Source organism: Pelmatolapia mariae, linkage group LG7, assembly GCF_036321145.2.
Source record: "Pelmatolapia mariae isolate MD_Pm_ZW linkage group LG7, Pm_UMD_F_2, whole genome shotgun sequence".
NCBI classification, from domain to species: Eukaryota; Metazoa; Chordata; class Actinopteri; order Cichliformes; family Cichlidae; genus Pelmatolapia; species Pelmatolapia mariae.
The window spans coordinates 5858861-5879933 of record NC_086233.1 but is presented as its reverse complement, the minus strand read 5'-3'; the positions used below and the strand labels follow the sequence as shown (position 1 = coordinate 5879933).

The 21073-nt window shown below is 40.5% G+C and overlaps 1 protein-coding gene across 3 annotated transcripts in view; it reads right to left on the bottom strand.

Annotated features, from left to right (window-relative positions):
• Window positions 1–21073, bottom strand: part of mical2b (microtubule associated monooxygenase, calponin and LIM domain containing 2b) — an 81691-nt gene that overhangs the window by 54225 nt on the left and 6393 nt on the right. The gene's annotated exons all lie outside the window — the stretch shown is intronic.

Here is a 21073-nt window from a genome sequence, read left to right as displayed (position 1 = left end):
ACGACAAGCCTGTGGAGTTCAGTCATTAATAAGCTGAACATATTTTTTGTCCCCTGTGCAACAAAGATATTTGCCCTGCTCCAACCCTACTGACTACTTGATAGGATTATGACCCCATGTGCATTTGGAGGGTTCAGCTGAGCAGTCATGGGAGCAGCTCAAACCCTGTAGCTGTAGAAATACAGAGAAAACACTTTCACAGTTATAATTATGTGCCAGCAGCAACTCGGGGAGGCTCAAAATGTGGAAAAAGCAAAAGCTAAGGAAGAATACATCACTTCTTCTAAACCGTGCAAACTGATTTATGTTCATAACTAAGAGCTCATGAAGATGTAGACCAAATATCAAGATAGCAGCACTTCTCTGCTGAGTATTTATCCGGAGACAGTTCGTTTCATAAGAGATGTTATAATTACAGTCTGCACATGTCAAGTCTGGACATCCTCTGTCCCAAATCCATGAGTCTCTATTGTTGAAGTCAACAGTCACATCATAAAAGCATTCATACCTGCACTATTTAATTCTTTAAGGATGTATTATGTGAATATTAACAACTTAATCCCAAAGTTTGAAGAACATTCATCCACCCTGTAAAAGCTTATAAACGGCTTTCTGGGAAATGCTTCTCAACTCATTTCTCACAACCTGACCAATTAATCACTACAAAATGTTCCTATTTAGGAAAGTACACACCCACCTTGTCACTGTTGATGTAAATGCAACGCTGAAATAAAGCAGCCTCTAAATTTGTCATGTACATGTACTGTTCAGCTGGTGGATGTTCATGTTAAACATGGAGAGTTTCAGATTACTAGGTCAGCCTATGCAAAACTAGTTCCTGTGAACCAAAGGCTCAGGTTTTAAACTGAGTGCTCTGACAGTTTTCCAGTAGTTTTGTTTTTTAATTTCAGGAGTTCAAGAATTAAAATACGAAGCTTGAAAATAAGCTTAATGATATTTTCACTTTAATATCTCAGTCATTAATACTGGACCTTTGTTTTTGATGTCACACTTTTTAAAAAAAAAAAAAAAATGATTTACAAGTCTAATGTTCAGTGAGACATAAGTACATGTTAACTAAAGACAGTATGAGCCTGCCTTCATTTTTGGCGAATCCAGTGCTTTGAGGGCCAAAAGTCGTCAAATGTCACAACATTTGACAGTTAAATTCTACACTTCAGCTGATTTCCCTGCATACATAACACTTCCAAGCATGCACACCACATTCACTTCAACTGTTTGACATTTCAAATGACAAGACATCTGGCTGAGAATCCCTACTGCTGACTAGTGCGTTCAGCAAAGCTGCAGAGCACCACGGGAACATCAGCATGAGTATAAATCCTGAAAACATCTTAAGCAAGTGGCTAATACTAAGTCATTGACTCTACGTAGACGTATATGAGCATAAATTAAGCTTCCCTCATCTCCACAACTACATCCCTACTATCAGCCATGTGGCCGGCACCAGTGGATGAAAGCATGAACAGGACCGACTCACAGGATCCCACAGTACATGCACTCAAGTACTTTCCTGAGGTAAAGTTTTAATGTACTTTTTCTACGTCTACTGAATCATACTTTGCAATGCAAATGTTGTGCTTCATACTATTTAGATGCCTGGTTACTCTTTATTTTACTGGTAAAGATTCTAAATACTCGTTTAACAACTATTCAGTACAAATCAATGTTTAACTCTTGTATCACTTGCTGTGTAATTCCATCTGTATGAGGGCACAGGGTTGAAATCAGCTTTTCAGACTTCCTGTGGGCCCCATCGCTTTTCTGTTAGTCCTCCATTTGCCACGCCATGACACCCCCGACTCTGTTATGTTTGTTGGAACATGCTTTGGAGCTGCTCTGCTGAACAGACCATCTTAAATTACCCCAAACATCTTTTTTTGCACTACTTCCTCCACAACAAACTGTAATACGCAAATATCTGTAGCTTGAATCTCACTTTAAATAAAAGTTAAAAAGTTTCAGAATTTTACTTTACTGAGTTGAAGCATATACAAGGAGGTATTAAGCAATTTCCTTAATATTAAAAAGTATTTTTTATTCTATATGTCTCAAACTCTACCCAACAACAGGCTTGCGTGTTATTGGAAGCCAAAGCCAAACCATTTCCTGGATAACATCTCTGTCAAAGTATCACATCCCAATCGCTGGAAGCCTCTCAGCATTAATATCACTGTTACAGTCATGGAATCTGCTTTCCTGGAGGAGCTGCGAGAGGGATCGCATTTCTTTCATCTACAGACGGGAGCCGACGTGCGCGCTTACGCACGCAACACACGGCATCCAAAAGACCTGAAACAGAATCGCCTGAAAATCTGTGTTTGTACAGGAGAGTGTGCGTCACGGCAAGGGAAGTGCATGCAGCAGAACACCTGGTGGGGCCTTCACTTTGTGCCAGTCACATTCCCCACACTCTGCAAGAAACACGGACCTTCCCTTTAAATCCTTGAGTGGCCCAAAGGGGGGCTCAGGTCTCTGCTATCGAACAGTTTGGCAGCACACAGTAGCGTCTCAATTACTATTCCTCCCCTGAAACACTCACACATGCTTACTTTAGACCCTTAGGCCATTTCAATGGTGAAAGTTTTCCAAAGCCTTGTTGCTTGTTTTCCCATCTAACTGAAATAATACATGAATGCATTTAGCAGTTTGCCTAGCAAAACACCCATACTAGTTTCACATTTAAGCTCCCTTCCATATCAATTCTAAAGGAAACTTGAGACATGGCTCAGAGCAAATTAAAAAAAAAAATCGAGGAATGCGTTTGGAAACAGCGTCCTGAAAACAGCACGGAAGCCAACTGTTCTGCTTGCAGCTCCCACTGACCAGCTGGGACAGGAGAAAAATATAGTAATGTGTGTGTTGAGATTCACAGAGCTGGAGGGTTATGGGAAAAATCCTAACCTTGGAAGCTGTACTACTACTGTATATAACCACATCTGGCAGGGTGCATTCTGGGAAGCATGATAGAGGAAGTGGTTTACTTGGTATCGCCTTCCAAGCTCACTTCTGTCTCACAGTACAGGGTGGGCCATGTATATGGATACACCGTAATAAAATGGGAATGGTTGGTGATATTAAAGTCCTGTTTGTGGCACATTAGTATATGTGAGGGGGCAAACTCCTCAAGATGGGTGGTGACCATGGTGGCCATTTAGAAGTCAGCCATCTTGGATACAACTTTTGTTTTTTCAATAGGAAGAGGGCCATGTGACACATCAAACTTATTGGTAATGTCACAAGAAAAACAATGGTGTGCTTGGTTTCAACGTAACTTTATTCTTTCATGAGTTATTTACAAGTTTCTGACCACTTATACTCACATATACTAATATATACTAATGTGCCACAAACAGGACTTTAATATCACCAACCATTCCCATGTTATTACGGTGTATCCATATAAATGGCCCACCCTGTATATCCATATCAGCCTGCATTTCCAGGCCTATTTCAGCCGAGGCACAAACTAACGCAACAGACGCAGATGAATGTCTGCAGCTTTTTCCTCCTACAGCAAGAGGAATAAAGTTTAAGGTGCAAGGTCATACTGAAGTATCGTGTTCCTATTTTAAGCAGTATGCACTTAAAGTTTACAAATGAATGCAATTTGGGCCTCCAAGTCTCACCTCCCTGTAAGTGGAACCTATACCCAACAGCCCCTCCACACACCCATCCAAGTCTATTGACACCAAGCATTCATACACTGTATATTCCTATTCCTGAGTACTTGAATGAGTGACCTTTTAATTAGGTTAGTCATTTTAGTTGTGTCGGGTGTCCACAGTGATGATGTGATATGAAATACAAGAACACTTCAGAAGTAACACAAGGCTAGATCACTTATGGATGGTTATTTATGCACCGTATGCATACATTGTGTGTTTGTGATACCATCCTGATACATGTTAAAGGCATGTGTATGTGCACTTGTGCAAACTACAGAAAGGAAATGTGCGTTTAAAGTAGTCAACTCTTTTCTTTGAGACAAAAGAACTAGCTGCATCTAAAGGCTCCATGTCAGATTTTGTTTTGTTTTTTTTAAATCCTTGTCTCTAGATGATGTCAATGACAGCGGTATTCCTATCATAACTTTCTAAGGAACACAGCACTGGCTGTGCATAGTACCCCACCCAGCAGGCTCTGTTTACAGGCAGCAGCCAGTTAGAAGACAGGTGGCTTAAAGGGAGCTTAAAACAGCTCGTTTCAGACTCAGGGTGAACTGAGGGACTGCACCAATGACCAAAGTAAGAGAAAGATTATTAAGTTAATTAGTACAAACTAAGCATACATAGAAAGAAAATAAAAATCTAAATTGAATTTAAAATCCATTTTCTGCTTTTCAAACTGGTTTTGTAGGTCAGGGTTGACTCAGTGTGTGAGTGTGCGTGTGTGTTGGGGGAATCTGTTTAATGTAATGCTATCCCTCTTTGAGCCTCTGCTTAGTTAGCAGTTGGTATCGGAGAGACGCCACAGTTTATTTTTTTTCCACACCATTTGGACAGAACCAAAATAATTTGAGCTGCACTTGTCAAAGTGGGTTAAATGTCTTGATGCATGCGCAATCATCAAGGTAAGGAAATCCCAAAGAGTTGATTCTGTTCATGTGAACGCTGTGTCTTAATGGCAAAGCGCAATCAAAGCTAAACAATTTGTTCCATTCACAAATAAAAAGACTATTTTGCATGATTACCTTGTTCCAGGCTTTACTATATACATCAGCTAAAAAACTATATGCTTTTACTATAACCATTGTTTCTTAAAGTAATGGAAAAAACACTAAATGCATCCTATAAACTTATCATCGTGGCTCTTTGCACTGATTGTGCATTCATTAACATACAGAACAAAGTAAATACCTGTGGAGACTATTTCAGGCATAAAATAAATATACACCACTGACTAAATCCACAGGTTGTCCATTACATTAAATGGGGTGAGATGGCTCTGTAATGACATTTAAAGTGAGCACAGAGAAGGCCTGAGGGAATCTGTGTGGTTAAAAATCAAGGCTTTCCTTCACTTAGTACTTATCTGAATCTTGTCTTTCAAGAAAAGCTGTTGCAGCATTATAAATCTTGACAGCAAGCTATATCAGCTGCTTTCAAAGTAACGCACCCAGACAACACCCAGGGTTTGGGATTTGGGAATCCCAAACCCTTCACATCTCCAGGAAGTCAAAGGAGGTCAGAAATCAGAGCAAGTTAAGAGCTACGTCTGTTTACCTGATTGCAAACTGCACAAGATAACAAGTCCCTTAGGCACAAAGAACTGGAGCGTACAGGTGACAAGTAGAGCAGGAGAAATGTGTCCATGGACTTCAAACAAAGACGCTTCATTCACAATGACAACACATCATTACCCCATTATAACTGCACTTGCTGACTCTCAGTTTTCCTTTGTATCCTTTGGAAAACGTGTGATCTGTAACACTTCTCACAGTTCATTTAAAACAATACAGAGTACACATTGCTCTTTCCCATGTGACTGATACCACGATCTATGGTACAAATGAGCATCTTCCATACATCACATACTTTGAAGAACTGCCTAGTTTCTGGATTTATAAGATGAAATGCTCCCAAAAGTTACAACACTGGTCGTCATTTGTAAATGTAATGCAAAGCTGTATACTACTTTATGTTTCATTACACAGAATCCTACATTCATGTGGAGGAATAACTATAAGGAGCACTGACAGTAGATTAAAGCTTTTAACTTATAGAAATGATTTTTTTTGATTGATCAATGATCAACTTTCAGTTTGAAGGATTTGTGGACACTGTCACATATTTTTTGTAAATCTGAAATAGTCAGTCATAGAGTTTGAGGACTCGCTCAGTCAAGCAGCTGGCATGGGCACAGTCAATAACTGTATTATTAAAAGGGACTAAGCTTTTACAGCCTAAATAGCCAAGTTTTAGGATAATGACCTCAGCTGCATGCTCCTTATAATCATCCTCCAGTCTCTAAATTCAGAGAGCATGATTTTTCTAGTCAATATCAAATTATTGGAACAAAACAAATGTTGAGCAAAGGTGGAAAACTGTGAAAAGAAACGTTTGAGTCAAAATTGGTCACTTGGTGAGTCAGTGAGTTAGCTCAGCAACTGCAGCAGCTCAAACTAGTCCTGCGAGTATAGTTACTAAATTAAAAAGCATCTAAATGCAAATATAAGATCCAGAGAAATTAAAGCTACCTGTACCTGTGTTTAGAGCAGATTAGCAAACACATCTGATAGATGAATAAAGTTATCTACCATGAAAACTCACCGACTGTGGGTCAGGTATTCTGAATGTAACGGCTGTCTGCTTTCATTTGTTTTACATTATAGGTTTTGTGCCACATGCTCAATCTGAAAGGATCATCTACTGAAATCTTGTTGGACACAGACTAAAGGACTAATTAACATCTGTACTTCTGGCGTTAACCATTATAGTTTAGTGGTGTAGTAGTAATGCTGGTGTATGCAACAGATTTTACCTGGGCATGCAACCCAAGTGGCATATTTGGCAGCTTATTGATTGTGTGGTTTTGTTGTTGTACTCTTAAAAAAAATCTGTCAGAGAATGACACCATTTGTGGTCAGTTTACAAAGAGACAGTGCTTTTGCTTTTATTTTGAAAGTTTTATTGTCTAGCAGTTGTTAGAGTAGATTGTTAAATGTTTGTCATTTTTATGCTTGCCAACTTTGATGAAAGGGATTCCACTGTCCTTCCCCCCAGATTCTCGGGGTTCTGGGTAGGGGGCTGTAAGGTTTTATTGCAGATACATCCTATCTGGAGGATCTACTTCTTTTGATCTAAGCTTCCTGAGGTTACGACCCTTTGGTCAGCAGGAGGTCTGACACACACACACACACACACACACACACACACACACACACACACACACACACACACACACACACACACACACACACACACACACACACACACACACACACACACACACACACACACACATTCCTACTTACATATAGAAGTTCACACATATACATACAATGCGGGGGGCGTTGCTTTGCTGTGTTTTGTGTGAACTGTCTCTCAATAAAAGCCAGCGAGAGGAGGCCATCATGGGGTTCATTGTCGTGCTGGACATAGATGTGGCCTCCCTTGCGCAAGTAACACTGTTGCCTTGTTTTTCTTTCATGGGAATAAGTCCTGGATACAGCGGGGTCTGTGTTTAGACCCAACATTTATTTGGTCCTTCGAGCCGGATCCTAACACATCGCATCCACCGCGAGGAGAGGGAGAGGACGCCACCGCAACGTCTGGGATGATTGACGGAAAGCCCTAGTGCCTTGCTTGTCACTAGGCCGGGAAGTTTGCGTCTGAACTCCCCTCGGGATGGATGACGATTGACGGGATACAGAGACTCTTCCCATGAACGGAAACAACACGAACAGTAAGTATAGAAGGCCTTAGAGAGCGGCTACGTGACCCTGCGTTGATCGCAGGAACGGGAGCGCGCTAGCCGCGTGAGAGAGACGCAGGCTTCTCCGCCGTGTGGGGCGTGGAGACAACCTAGGTTCGGTAGCTCCGCCGTGAGGAGTGTTCGGAATCTCCGCCATTTGGGGCGTTGGAGAGTGTCCGACGGTTGAATTCTCCGCCATATGGGGCGTTTGAGAGTTTTCAACAGAGAGCGCTAGCTGTGCGTGTAGACGCAAGCGATAGGCCTATGTGTGTGTGTGCGGGCCAGACGTGGTCTGCGTGAGTGTGGCTGATTGTTGTCTTGTGTGAGAATAAAATGTGTAAGTCTGCCTTAGAAGGGGATGTAAAATTGTGGAGAAATTTTCACCGGGCAGCACGTAGTATGTAGGTTGTTGGCGTAAGAAATATGGATTTGAAGGGACATTAGTGGAAGTTCAGTGTAAAATGTTGGTAGAAAGAATAGCTGTAAGTGTAGCAGGTAAAACAGGGAAAGTTAAGCGGAGGAAGGAAGTTGTGGCTGGAGCAGGCTCAAAAGAGAAGAGAGGCACAGAATGTTAAATGAGCAAGAATGTTAGCAGAAAGAAGAGCGTGAGTGAGCAGAGGTGGCTGAGTATTAGGAGCAGCATTGAGTCCAAAACAGACTAGGAAAGAGAGGAAAGAGAAAGCAAAGAAAGTGAACATAAACGTTGCAACCACCTATCCATCTTTGACAACAGACAAAACAGAAAAAACATGGTGTTTAAGTTTGCTTTGAAAGAGGATGAAATACACTGCAAAGTTTTTTATTGGGCAGCACGTGGTGTGTGGATCGTTGTTGAATGAAGTGAAATTGTGCTCTAAGCAGAAGCGAGTGTGAGTGTGTCTGACGTCACGGTGTGTGTGAAAAGGTATCCAGCTGGGGCAGACGTGATTCTGCAGGTCACCTGCCCAGTGGACAAAAAGAAATAAAATAGTTGTGTGGATGAATGATAGCACGAAGAGTGTTTGGTGTTTCTCAGCCTGAAACAACTGTAATGCTACTTTCCTTTTTCGGAGGAAAGGACAGTTTAAAAAAAAAAAAAAAGGGAGAGAGAGAGATGTGTGTTGTTTTAAGCAGTGATGAGAGAGGAACACGAAAACATACAGAAAATGCATTAACCATACTAACCCTACATGCATACACAATAAATGATACTCATGAAGACCAGACAGCATCTTAAGCATGAGATTCTGTTTGTCATCTTGTCCAAGTCACTAGTAAGATGAAAGTGATACACAGACTAGTGGACTGAATATTATTAGTAGGACAGATGACTGCATCACAGAGGAGAAAACAGAATGCTGGTGAGGGGTCTTACATGAATGAGCTGAGTGAGCTGATTGTGAGTTTCTGGTGTGTGAAGAAGTTTTAACATGGCACACATTTGGTTACATGAGAAGAAACTTTATGTGATGAGACAACAGGGTTATGCTGTATGTTGTGTGTGGCTAATTGGATGGATGTTTGAGATTAAACTGGCTGTTGATTTGTCTTTTGTTACTAAGTTGAGCCTGCCAATTGGGTTGGTACGATTTATCCCCCTGGCATGAAGAACACGTGTCATGATTTAACAAGGTCTTTCTTTCCTTTGATTTCCTTTATTTTCTTTCCTTTCTTTTTATTTTGTTGCTTTCATGGTGCACTGAAAGTTTCGTTTGATGATGTCTGTTTGAGCAGAGATGCACGATTAGAACAGAAGCGTTATACGACTCGTCGTCGAGAAAATTGTTGCAAGTGAGTTTCTCCAAAAATTAAAATGGGCTTGGGAGAAAGCCACTTATTTGGGACAATCAGAAAACAAGTCCCTGCCAAAAAGGATTCGGCGACGTAATCCGATTTTAAAGTTTTTCTTTTTCTTTTGAAATGACGTCATTGCTGGCAGTTGAAACTTATTGCGTCACGAGAGGTTCTACTGTCAGCAAATAACAAATGAGTGAAAAAACTGACTGACAAAAGCTGACAAGACTGACTGACTTAACACCATTGTGTGAAGTTAACCCCCACCTGACAAAGGTGTGGCTGTATCTCTGTGTGTGTCTATTGCAGGAGCAGAAGGAGACCACAGGAGGAAACTTGGTTCACATGACTATGTGAACTCTGCAAATTTAACTTTTTAGTTTAAAATTTTCTGTGTCTGTGAATTCACCATGGGTTTGTTATTAACTACCTTGTGTTGCTCACAGAGATTACTGTGAGAAAGAGTGTATACAAATGCGCAGCGCTAACATTTACATTTCTTTTTACAGCAGATGGTTAATCATGTCATTCGATCATGTGATTTATAGCAGGACACATCTTAATGATGTTTTTCTATCACAGGATTACTGAGATTTTGTGTGAAGAAAACTGTGGTTACAGGCTGTGTGTTGATGATGAAATTACACTGTGTTGTGGAGAAAATATGAATGTTACAAGGGAGAAGTGAATACAGTGTGACACTGTGTTTGAGACCAGTGCTACTTCTTTTTACAGCATCTCTGGAATCTGGATGGCCGACGCCTGACCACCAGGATGAATCGTGTGTTTGGCTAATGTTTGTTTTTCTTTAAGAGTGCTTGTAAAGGATTCAGCACAGACAGACAAGTGACAATTGAACAGATGTGCAGTGGTTACAGAATAGTTTAATATGGGCTCACTAGCTGGCCACTATTGAGCTCATAGTAAGTGGAGTGACATTGCTTAAGGAAAGTCACCGATTAAATTGTGGAATAAATTGGGATGATTCATGATTTGGGACAAATTATGATAATAATAAGAGTGATTTAATGACTGGAGAAAACCTGCACATGATATTTGTCTTTTATGCTGAATACTTTATTGGTTGAAAATGTGAAGTTTGATTTAAAGACTTTGTCTTCCAGGATACAGGCTCCAGGTGGAGCTGGGAGTTAGACAAGCTAAACATTTAATTGCTGACTAATGTTTTTACACAGAGTTACAGGTTGGAGTGAAGCTGCTCCAAGGGACAAACCCTGGAGATTGTTTTAGGGAGACTGTGCAACATTCTTGTACATGTCTCATTGGGGAGTTGACACATGGCAGAAGCCATGTGGCGAGAGGAGTGTCATTTTAATTTGCAGATGTCGTGAGGTGCCATGACGAGAAGGAGTGACTGAGAGGATCGTCCACAAGATGGAAGCTGAAGCCTGGAGAGAGTCTTCAGGAGAATCGGAGATCACCTTCAGCACAGAGAGCTGTGCTACTGGGCTTCCAGGAGATCGTCATGAGGAGACTCTGCACAGCAAAATCTTAAATAAGATAAAAGAGTTTCGACGTTGACGTTGAGGAAGACAACTAAGGTGTACGACGTGCTCTGCCTTAAAAATCTTCAGCAGCGTTGGAACATGAGAACCTGAGGGAGCGTGCCAAGCTCCATAAGTGACAGCGCAGAGGAGGTCCAGCGATGGACTTGTGGTTCTGTGAACAGCACAAATGCCAGGTGACTGCGAAATACCTAACAGCACTTTTTCCACAAGTGAAGACAGTAACTTACTATCCTACCAGATTAGCTCTAGTTGCTTGTGCTTTACTTCCATGCGTGAGATCAGTATGTGCAGCAGCTTAAGCTGTACAATGTTTCAGCAAATAGTTTATTTCACCCTTTTGACACTGTTAGTTCCACACGAGGTGGATGTCTACTACTACAGACTAAAGTTACATTTTTGTCACTTACAAGACACTTGTCTTTAATGTTACTGTTACTCTCACAACCACATATTACCATAAAATGGTGCACAATTCTGAATCCGTCAAACCTTTTGCCAACGAAAGAAGAGGGCACTTCTCATGAGTGTAGAGACCACGTAGAGAAGGAGAGTAAGCCGAGGGATGACTTGGTAGATGTGCCACTTGTTGAGGGAAAGGTTTGGTTTGTTGATGGTTTGAGTTTTACAACAGCAGAGGGACAGACTAAAACAGGTTTTACTGTAGTAGACAGTGAGAAAGTTATCTGTGTCGGACAACTAGCATGTTTCATATTTGTTTAAGCAGCAGAGATGGTAGCTTTAACGGAAGCGTGTAAAGCTGTAGAGAAACAAAATGTGACAATATACACTGACAGCCAATATACATTTGCTACATTACATTTCTTTGTAGTGCAGTGGGTGAGACGAGGTGTGACAGCCCCTACAGGGAAACCTGTAGGACATGCCAAACTCTTGCAAAATCTGCTGGAGGCAGTGTTATTACCCAGTAAAATTGCCATTTGTAAATGTGAAGTACACATGTGAGGGAAAGATCCAGTTGCATTAGAGAATGCTTTTGCACATAAGATCGCGAAAGAGGCAACTTTAGGAGAACATGTTGTTAACGTTTTAGCAGTGCAATGCCAGCAGACGTTGGCTATTATGCGGGATGCACTGGTAGACATGCAGGGCCACTGACCTACTGCAGGGAAACAATTGTGATATACAGAAGGAGCGAGTTTGCAGGATGGTGTTTGTTATCTGTGTGATAAACCAATACTGCCTTAGACTTTGTATAAGACTGCTGCTATTTTGCGCCATGGGCTTTGCCACGTCGCAACAGGAGGGAGATAATGAGTAGTTTATACTTTAAGATTAAATACCCTTTAAAAAAAACTTTTTTGTAGGTCATGTATGATATGTTGTAAGCATAATTCTCGGGGTAATTTGAGACCTAAGAGAGGGAAATTCCCCAGACCCTGTCACCCATTTCAAGTTATTCACATGGACTTTATAGAGCTGTCCAACTGTAATAACTATAAGTACTGTTTAGTGATAATGGTCCACATTTTGTAAATGAAGTGATTAGATTAATGGCACAACATCTAGGGATAACACTAAAAACATCATTGTTCATATCACCCACAAAGTGCAGGGTTGATAGAGAGAACTAATGGAACAGTAAAGCTAAGACTTAGGAAGAGACGCAGGACATGGTTAGACTGTGTATAGAATTTGTTAAGATGTATATGAATGTACATGAGGATTACTCCAATAGAGAATGGTCTGACTCGTTGAGATTATATATGTTAGAGTATTTAGAGTTCTATTCTTCTGTAGTGATGATAGAAGAGCAGAAGAGAGAGCATATTAGCAGATTAGATGCTTAAAATGTTCAAAAATAAAGACGTCTTGAGAACAAATGATCTGCCAGATGATTCTGTTTCTCCGCAGGAGCAGAATCTGAAGTCTGGAGATTGGATGTTGACAAGGCCATGGAGAGGAAGTGCTGGTCCAGTCCACGGTGGGAAGGTCCATATCGGATGCTGCTGACGATGACCACAGCAGTGAAGATCGCAGAAAGGAACACTTGGATACATCAAGCGCACTGCAAGAAGGTAACACACTTCCTGGCCGACTCTGGGCGATGGTGAAAAGGCCAGCGGTACAAAGGGGGGAGTATATCTCTAGGACCTCTCATCTCAATCCTGGTGAAGAAACCAACGGATCCTGAACCCAATTTAGAATGGCTGGGAATGTGCTGTGCGCCTTCTTGTGCCTGTGGACCCTGAGTGGGATGACAGGAGCGCACTGGGACAGAGCAAATCACACCCAGTACCCGCATGAGTTTTCAACAACTACTGGTGGAAGTTTGTGAACACAACCGCTCACATAAAGAACGAGACCAATGGCTATGCTTGTGATGCCACTGGTTACACATTCTTCTGGACTGTGGCCATATAGCATCACTGAGAGCGAGACAGTTTGTTTGGTTGCCTTAGCAACACATCCAGGAGTAAACGTACTTGGAACACTGGCAACTTTTCAACTCCTCTGAACCTGAATGGAAGGTTGATTCACCAGTAGCTGGGACGGTGAACTGCTCTGGTACGACAGACCTGCTAGTCTGACTCAAAGAATCTGACTTGCTGCAGGACATTGAACAACTAAACGAACTGGAAACAGGACAGTTGCCTATGTGTATGAAGGCCAATGGATTAGTCCAAGTTGGAGATTTATCATGGAACTTGTGCAACATCACGTATTCTTTGTGTCCTCTGCAAGAAGGATGTAAACAGAGAAGCCTTTTGTCTACATTTGCATGAACTGAGTTACATGAACACTTCTGTAAGCTGGTCGAGGCTTTGAGCCGAGAAGATCAAAACAGCTTGATCCAATTTCCTTTACAAAGCTTTTCCTGTGGCGACAACAGGACAGGAGAAGAGTTGTAAAAAGCAGATAATTCACCAGTTGACTCTAACCCCCACTGCCTACAGTGAGAAGATCTCGGGGGATTGATAGGAGTCATAAAGAAGGGTGTTGACCAGGCTACAGCTTTGAAGTCAGCTGAGAGCCACATGGACAAACGATAAAGTCAACTGATGTGTTTGAATGTCTATGTCTGTATACAGTTGGATTGTAGTGACATATGATTTTTGAGTATGTTGATTCTTCTTGTTTGACTGTTACATTCAGTTGTTTACTTGCAGGAATACATAATGAATCGCACGACAGGAGTAGATGCACCACAAGGCTGGAGAGCTTGGTTAATGTCTGGTCCTTGGTGGCATTTTCTTTTGAAAATATTAATTCCTGTTTTTGGACTGTTGACATTTGATTTGTTTATGTATAGGATGAATTTTACCGTGTATAAGATCAATGCGAACTAAGATGATTTCTGATACATTTGTTAATTATGTCCTTTTACAACAGTATGAATTGACTGACATGAATGATATGACAGAAGCCTGTGTATAAATGACGCCTGCGCTGAAATTGTCAAGCAAGAGGTGCATGGATAAGAATATACTACACAGGAATAATTTGGAGCATAAAAATCACAAAACAGGAGGGAATGTTAGAGTAGATTGTTAAATGTTTGTCATTTTTATGCTTGCCAACTTTGATGAAAGGGATTCCACTGTCCTTCCCCCCAGATTCTCGGGGTTCTGGGTAGGGGGCTGTAAGGTTTTATTGCAGATACATCCTATCTGGAGGATCTACTTCTTTTGATCTAAGCTTCCTGAGGTTACGACCCTTTGGTCAGCAGGAGGTCTGACACACACACACACACACACACACACACACACACACACACACACACACACACACACACACACACTCCTACTTACATATAGAAGTTCACACATATACATACAATGCGGGGGGCGTTGCTTTGCTGTGTTTTGTGTGAACTGTCTCTCAATAAAAGCCAGCGAGAGGAGGCCATCATGGGGTTCATTGTCGTGCTGGACATAGATGTGGCCTCCCTTGCGCAAGTAACACTGTTGCCTTGTTTTTCTTTCATGGGAATAAGTCCTGGATACAGCGGGGTCTGTGTTTAGACCCAACAGCAGTCCTAAGTATAATTCAAGAGCAGATCTCGTCTTATGTTAAGACTTGAACTAGAACCCAGAACCTGCATCAGGGGGAGAACCGATCCCTGCACCGCATCAAAACTGTGGAGCAGAACGTGACTGGGGTTCGTTCTCAACATAGGAGTTTCACTGGAGAGGCAGCTAAATATATTGCGCCATTATTTATTCATCACAAAGTAATTTGCAAATAAAATATTTCCAGGAAACTTTATTTCCTCCCACCCTTGGGAACAAAGAGTTTGTGTTTTTGTGGAATAGGATATTCACAGAAACCAAAATTAGACGTTTATATTTTATGCTTTTTGAAACTGACCTCTGAATGACAACAAAAGATTAATTGGAAACTCACTGACAGAATGACAAAGCCTATTTTAATAATCTGCCACAAACAGTGTAAAAACTTTTCAGTTGTAGGTCACAAGACTTTGTTTGAAAAAATTAATTACTTGCCACGTAACAGAACTGTAGTTGTGTAAAGTTAATGGCCTGTCCAAGAGTGCTCTGAGAGAAGGATCAAAGCTGAGTCAACACGTTTCTACCCAGACAGACTGGATGCCAAAACAGAGCGAGAAAAGACAGGGAAAAATAAAAACTGGGAGTGTAGAGTTCAGAGAACTGAAATTTATGGAATTTGAATCTGATTGGAGTGCAGGACTTGGCCAGGAGACAGCAGCAGGAATTGGTTATGAAAACAGGAAATATGAACAGCTGGAACGTGTGGACCTGCTGTCTTCTCAGAGACGCATCACACAAAAAGTGACTGCATCAGACCCTAAACTAGCACATCACAAATGAGTGAAAATTAAATAATGAAAGGACAAACACCTCTTAAAACATTACCGTTTAAGAGACACACAAGCTAAAGCCATTAAAATGACCACACTAAACCGTGTCAATAAAACCTCCAGATGAAGATTTGATTTATTGCAGGGTTCCTGGCTCCAACTGCATTAGGCTTACATTAGTATCATTTCTAGTCATTCATTTAGTAAGAACTCTGAGCCAGTGAACTGAGCTCAACCTTCTGACTGTGTAAGACTTGAAGGGCAATTTCACAAGGAAAACAATTTCCCTTCTTCCTCCCATGAACCACTCACAGCCTTCTGTATGTCTAGTCCATTGTTAGCCTAAATCGCTGCTGTAAGATCAACAGATTGAATCCATCATAATGATAACAATTGCTCCAATGAACATAGACCCCTCATCACATCAGTCCCCTGACCTGGAAACTAAAGAAATCTATCATTTTAAAAATATCTCGTTGTTTTAATTGCTGCCCGCATAAATTTATCAGCTGCCCTTTAAACTTGTTGCACTCTAATTTCTTAAAATATAATTTTGCTTCAGCTGGAATTTCAACTCATTTCCTCCCTTTTCCAGATTCCTAACATAATATTAATTCAAAAAATACATTTAAAAAAAATTGGTGCTACATCTTGCCTAATATAATAAGGAAAACAAAATGAGAGTGAGTATAATTTACACATTCATTTGTGTAGCACCCAGTCCCTGACACCTACTTCCTAACTACCGGGTGCGTCATGAAAAGACTGTAAATAAAAGCTGGACATAGCCACTGCAAAAATCACTCATTGTGTTTGGAATCTGCAGTTAGAGGTCTCAACATCAGCATTTTCACCATTTTGGAACCCAAAGTCACCATATTTAGTTATCAGCTAACACTAGCAAGATGCATCCATAAATTGTGTAGCTGCAACACAGAGCAGTGCACCAGCTAGTAGAAGGTGAGCTACTATAGCACAGCGGAAGCTAACATCAAAGGGTTACCATCTTTTGTTGAGTTCTTTTTATTACGTGGCCTCCTATTTCACATAAGCCTAGATTGTTAGTATAAGAGGAAAAAAGACCCAGAAAGCAGCCATCTGAAGCAAAAAAAAAAAAACAACAAAAAAAAAAAAAAAAAAAACATTAACCCAGTGCTTCCCCCCCCCCCCCCCCCCCTCACATTATTGCCGTTAGGACAAAAACACAAATTTGCACAAGAGACATTAGACAGCTAACAAGGAGACTCAATAATGTGTGTGTGCAGTTCAGACTTGTCCCATAGTAAGAGGCTGTTTTAGATTTTCATTTTATTCTTTACTCTCACTCAGCAGACGCTTTCTGAAGAGCTAAAGAAACATACAAAGTCATTGCCGCTCACACTGCTAAATGCCTTTCACAGGGACAATATCTTATAGGCACATCAGTTAAGCCCACATCTGAAAACAACACACCCATACTTAACCTACAGATAAGGAGCTCAAAGGGGGGGCCAAACTCTTCCTCAGCTACATATTTGGTATCCCCTGGGTAGCAGACACAGTGAAGTGGGTCATTATGTAAAAGTACAGGATATAGGCAAAAAGGTATTTGTGCAAGTAGACCTGCAAGTGTAAAATGAGTTAAATTAAGCAAAAGTTTTATATTGTTAAGCTCCTTAACAAAGATACATGGAGATACTGGAGATTTTCCTGCAACTTGGATCATGTGATCTGTCATTGGGTAAGTCATACATGTAATTTTAAATGTACACCAAGCAACAACTCTGAGGCCTACAAAATTAAGCCAGAAGTGCCAAAAACATTCGATCCTAGAATGGCCACTTGAGTCTTTTCAAGTGCCCACCTCCAAAGCTGAAAAATAAAGCAAAAGCTATGATTCTTCTTCACTTTTTTAATTAGACAAAAGCCTAACACTACAACGATTATGCTAGCGTATGTACTTTATTAGACAACTCTTCCTGTTAACCATTTTAACATAAAAAAAAAAAATAAAAAAAAAAAAAGGGAAAAAATCTATAAAAGCAATAAAACAAAGGAATAAAGAACCAAGCAAATGTTATGATGATGTAACAGATTTACTGATATCCATGCACACTAATTAAAGGGTTAAAAGGGTTCAATTTAAATCTGTGCTCTCAACAAGCGCTGTCCTACTGTATGCAGAGCTATCAACACACACTTAAAAATTAGTAGCAGTCCATTTACCCTGTGCAACATTAAGTTGTACTGAATCACCTCCCACTGTGTGAGTTTCTGGCAGAAGCCCTGTACATCCATCTTTTATGTACAGTCTGTGTTTTATACCTGCAATTTTACAACCTTCCAAGGACAACCACAGGAAGAACAATGAGCTTGACACATATCCTAGCACACAGTCGACAGCTCTCAGGTTCCAACTGTGATCTTGAGCATGTGCGTTCTGTCAGTCAGACCTATAACTGTACAGGACAACACCTGACCCCTCACTGCCATGTTTGCATTCCTCACCTACATGAAGCCCACAGGGTTCAGGGGATACATGATTACACAATCCTGTGTCGCAGCGAGTTTGATTGACAATGAGTAAATTAACAAGAATGTATTCTAAAAGAATATAGCAAAACAATTGTTACGTATCATCACACAAAATTATTGAGCTTGTTCCAACACAGAATAGTTTGCTTACTAGATTTACTAAAAAAGAGAGACTCACCAGTAAGAAAAGTGTGTTACACTTTCAGGTTTATAACTGCACATCTGAAACTGCTGCTTCCTGTTGCATCTCATAATTTCTTACATTCCCCAGTGTCCTCCTTAAGTATTGTATTTTTAATACTGCACTGTATTTTAATACTGTCCAGGCCACATGAGTCAGAGATACTAAAAACTGTGTTTCTTGAGATATCATACACACGTTTATCACAGCTTAAGAATTTCACTTCTATAAGTTACCACAATGAAACCAATAGTGAGCATAAAGCAGAGGGGCCACATGAGGAACTGGGAGTACTGTGGAGCGCCATACAAAGAAGCTGAACTCAGTTCTGCTCAATAATTGCATCTCTACACATTTATTCATGCATTTTTGACCCATTTGACAAATTTAGTTGCCCTTCCAGCTCTAGGGATACAGCTGAACTTTTACAGCATAACTTCCCTGACGGTAAAGTTCAGTCATATAGCATTTCGAGTTTCACAAAAATTGTATTCGTTTCAGTCGGCAGCAGAGTTACAAATTGAAAGCAGGATAAAGTGCCACGAAAAAAAATCATATAGGAGTCCAGCAGACTGTTAGGCTCAGAGGATTGTGTCACCATATTGATTGGTCCAACATCGTATCTAAGAGATTTATTTGCAAATTAATATTTTCCTTTTTTTCACGGATGTCTCAGTGAATTTAAAAAAAAAAAAAAAAAAAAAAAAGCAAAAAAAAGCTAGATATACTGACCAAAAGCATTCAGGAAAAAAAACAAACAAAAAAAAACCCAAAACAAAACATGAATACAATCGGACCCATCAATGTTCCCTCTTCTCCTTACAGATGAAAAAAGGAACTACGTAAGGAAGAAAAAGGAAGTAAGATTTGCATTCAGTCTGGCTCATCACATGTAAATAAGGCAGCTGAAAGCTCCAAATATCCACAATTCAAATGCATGCAAATCCCTCCAGATTCACATGTACAGAAAAAGCAAAGTCACAAACCAAAATCAGATAGCACCTGCTCTCAAACTCAGGCCGATGGGTTAGCGCCATCGTTGCACTTTGCAAACTACTAACAGACCAAAACACAGAAAATGTTTTTGCAAAAAACTGCAAAAGATTTAGACTTTAAGTCAGGAGCGAAAACTCTCTGAAGAACGCAAATAACTATTTTATAATCTCTTTAAAAAGATGCAGAGATATTTTAAAGGAAATTTTTTTCAAGCCACCTAAAATCTTACAAAGGTAGACTGGGTCTGCATGTGAATGAAGCACTAAGATAATACCCAGCAGCAGTAACCAACTACTACATAATCCACATGATTTACTTGTTTACTTTTACTTCAGTGTTTCAGTACAAAAGAGCCGATTCTTTAGAGCTGATTAAAACTCAAAAGCTGTTATTCAGTGTTAACATGTTACATTTTATACATACCATGAAGTGAAGAATGACACATGGTCCGAGAACTCTGAATGAGTTCTGCTCTTCAGGCTTAACAGGGATATATATCAGGACCAAGATAACAAAGTCTGTATTAAACAGCCAGTCAATTTTCAGAGTTTAATTTGAAGAGCTGAAATTTCCTTTTAGGGATTTACTATACCACAATGGGTTTGTTTCTGTACATACAATCTACTAATAAGGGCATCGTGTTGTTAGTCATCTTTGGTACAAAGGTTGCGCCGAACAACAGGGGAGTGTTCGAACACTCAGTAAACAGCAATAAAACTAATCTGACTATAAAAGGAAAGCCTTAGCGACCTAAATTGCCTAAATTGGTATTGCTGAGACCAGAAGCATCGCAACATGTTCTGTGACATCAGGTGCTTTATTGACAAGGAACAACACAAAGGTGGCTGAAGATAGTAGCAGGAAACGGCCCTTTGTTATGGAGTGTTTTCCAGTCTTATGGAGGACTGAAAGCCTTCTTCACCATGCAAACAATTCAGCTTCAGCTAATCTGACTTTTATTTACCTTCTGCTTCCTCCTCCTCCTATCTTCTAAAAGAATGACTGTAAATGAGATCAGCAGCAATTATTCCTCGGTGTGGAATCTTACACAGATGCTTGATCAATTTACATGATGAAACATGTCAGAAATATGCCCAGCAGCAGAAGCGCCAACAATAGCAGGGAGTTTACAGAGTGTAAACTGTAGTATTTATACAGCACTTGTCTCAAAAGGGGAAACCCTGTGATGTGATGAGCTAAGCTAAGTGAGTTCAGCTGGTAAACCTGCATTCATGTGGATGTTGATGATTGCACAAGCTTTGTGTCAAACCAGGTGGCAGTGTAATTCAGCGTGCATTACAACAGCAAAACTTGCTCAAGAACTGCGTGAAAACCAAAAAGATCTCAATCTGATCAACACTGTGAGATGTGCTGGAAAAACAACTCTATGCAAGTCCCACCTCGCAACTGAAGCCGCGCTCACACTCAACTGCTATCTGAAGAAGACACGACACATCTAATGAATGTTTTCACCGACTGCAGCAGATTGTGCTCTTTGATAGTCACAGAGCACTAACGACTGATATAGTCCACTACACAAGCACAGAAGGTCTGAAGTGTGAAGCTTACATGGAAGTGCCTCCAAACCTGCATTCTTTTTAATGACCAGCAGGGGGCGACTCCAAAAAAGAATTCGTCAGAAGAAGTCTGAGAAACGGCCGTTTGTCTGGCTCACTTAGTTAATACTTTCCTGATAAGTTTGAGGGCTAAATCAACGGTTATGTAATTAAAGATTCATGAATGCATGCCATTTTGTAAATTGTGGACACAGAAAGGAAGATTAACCAGCTAACAATGTGTCAGACACATTAGCCAATGTGGGCTGTACTTGGTTTCTCAGTT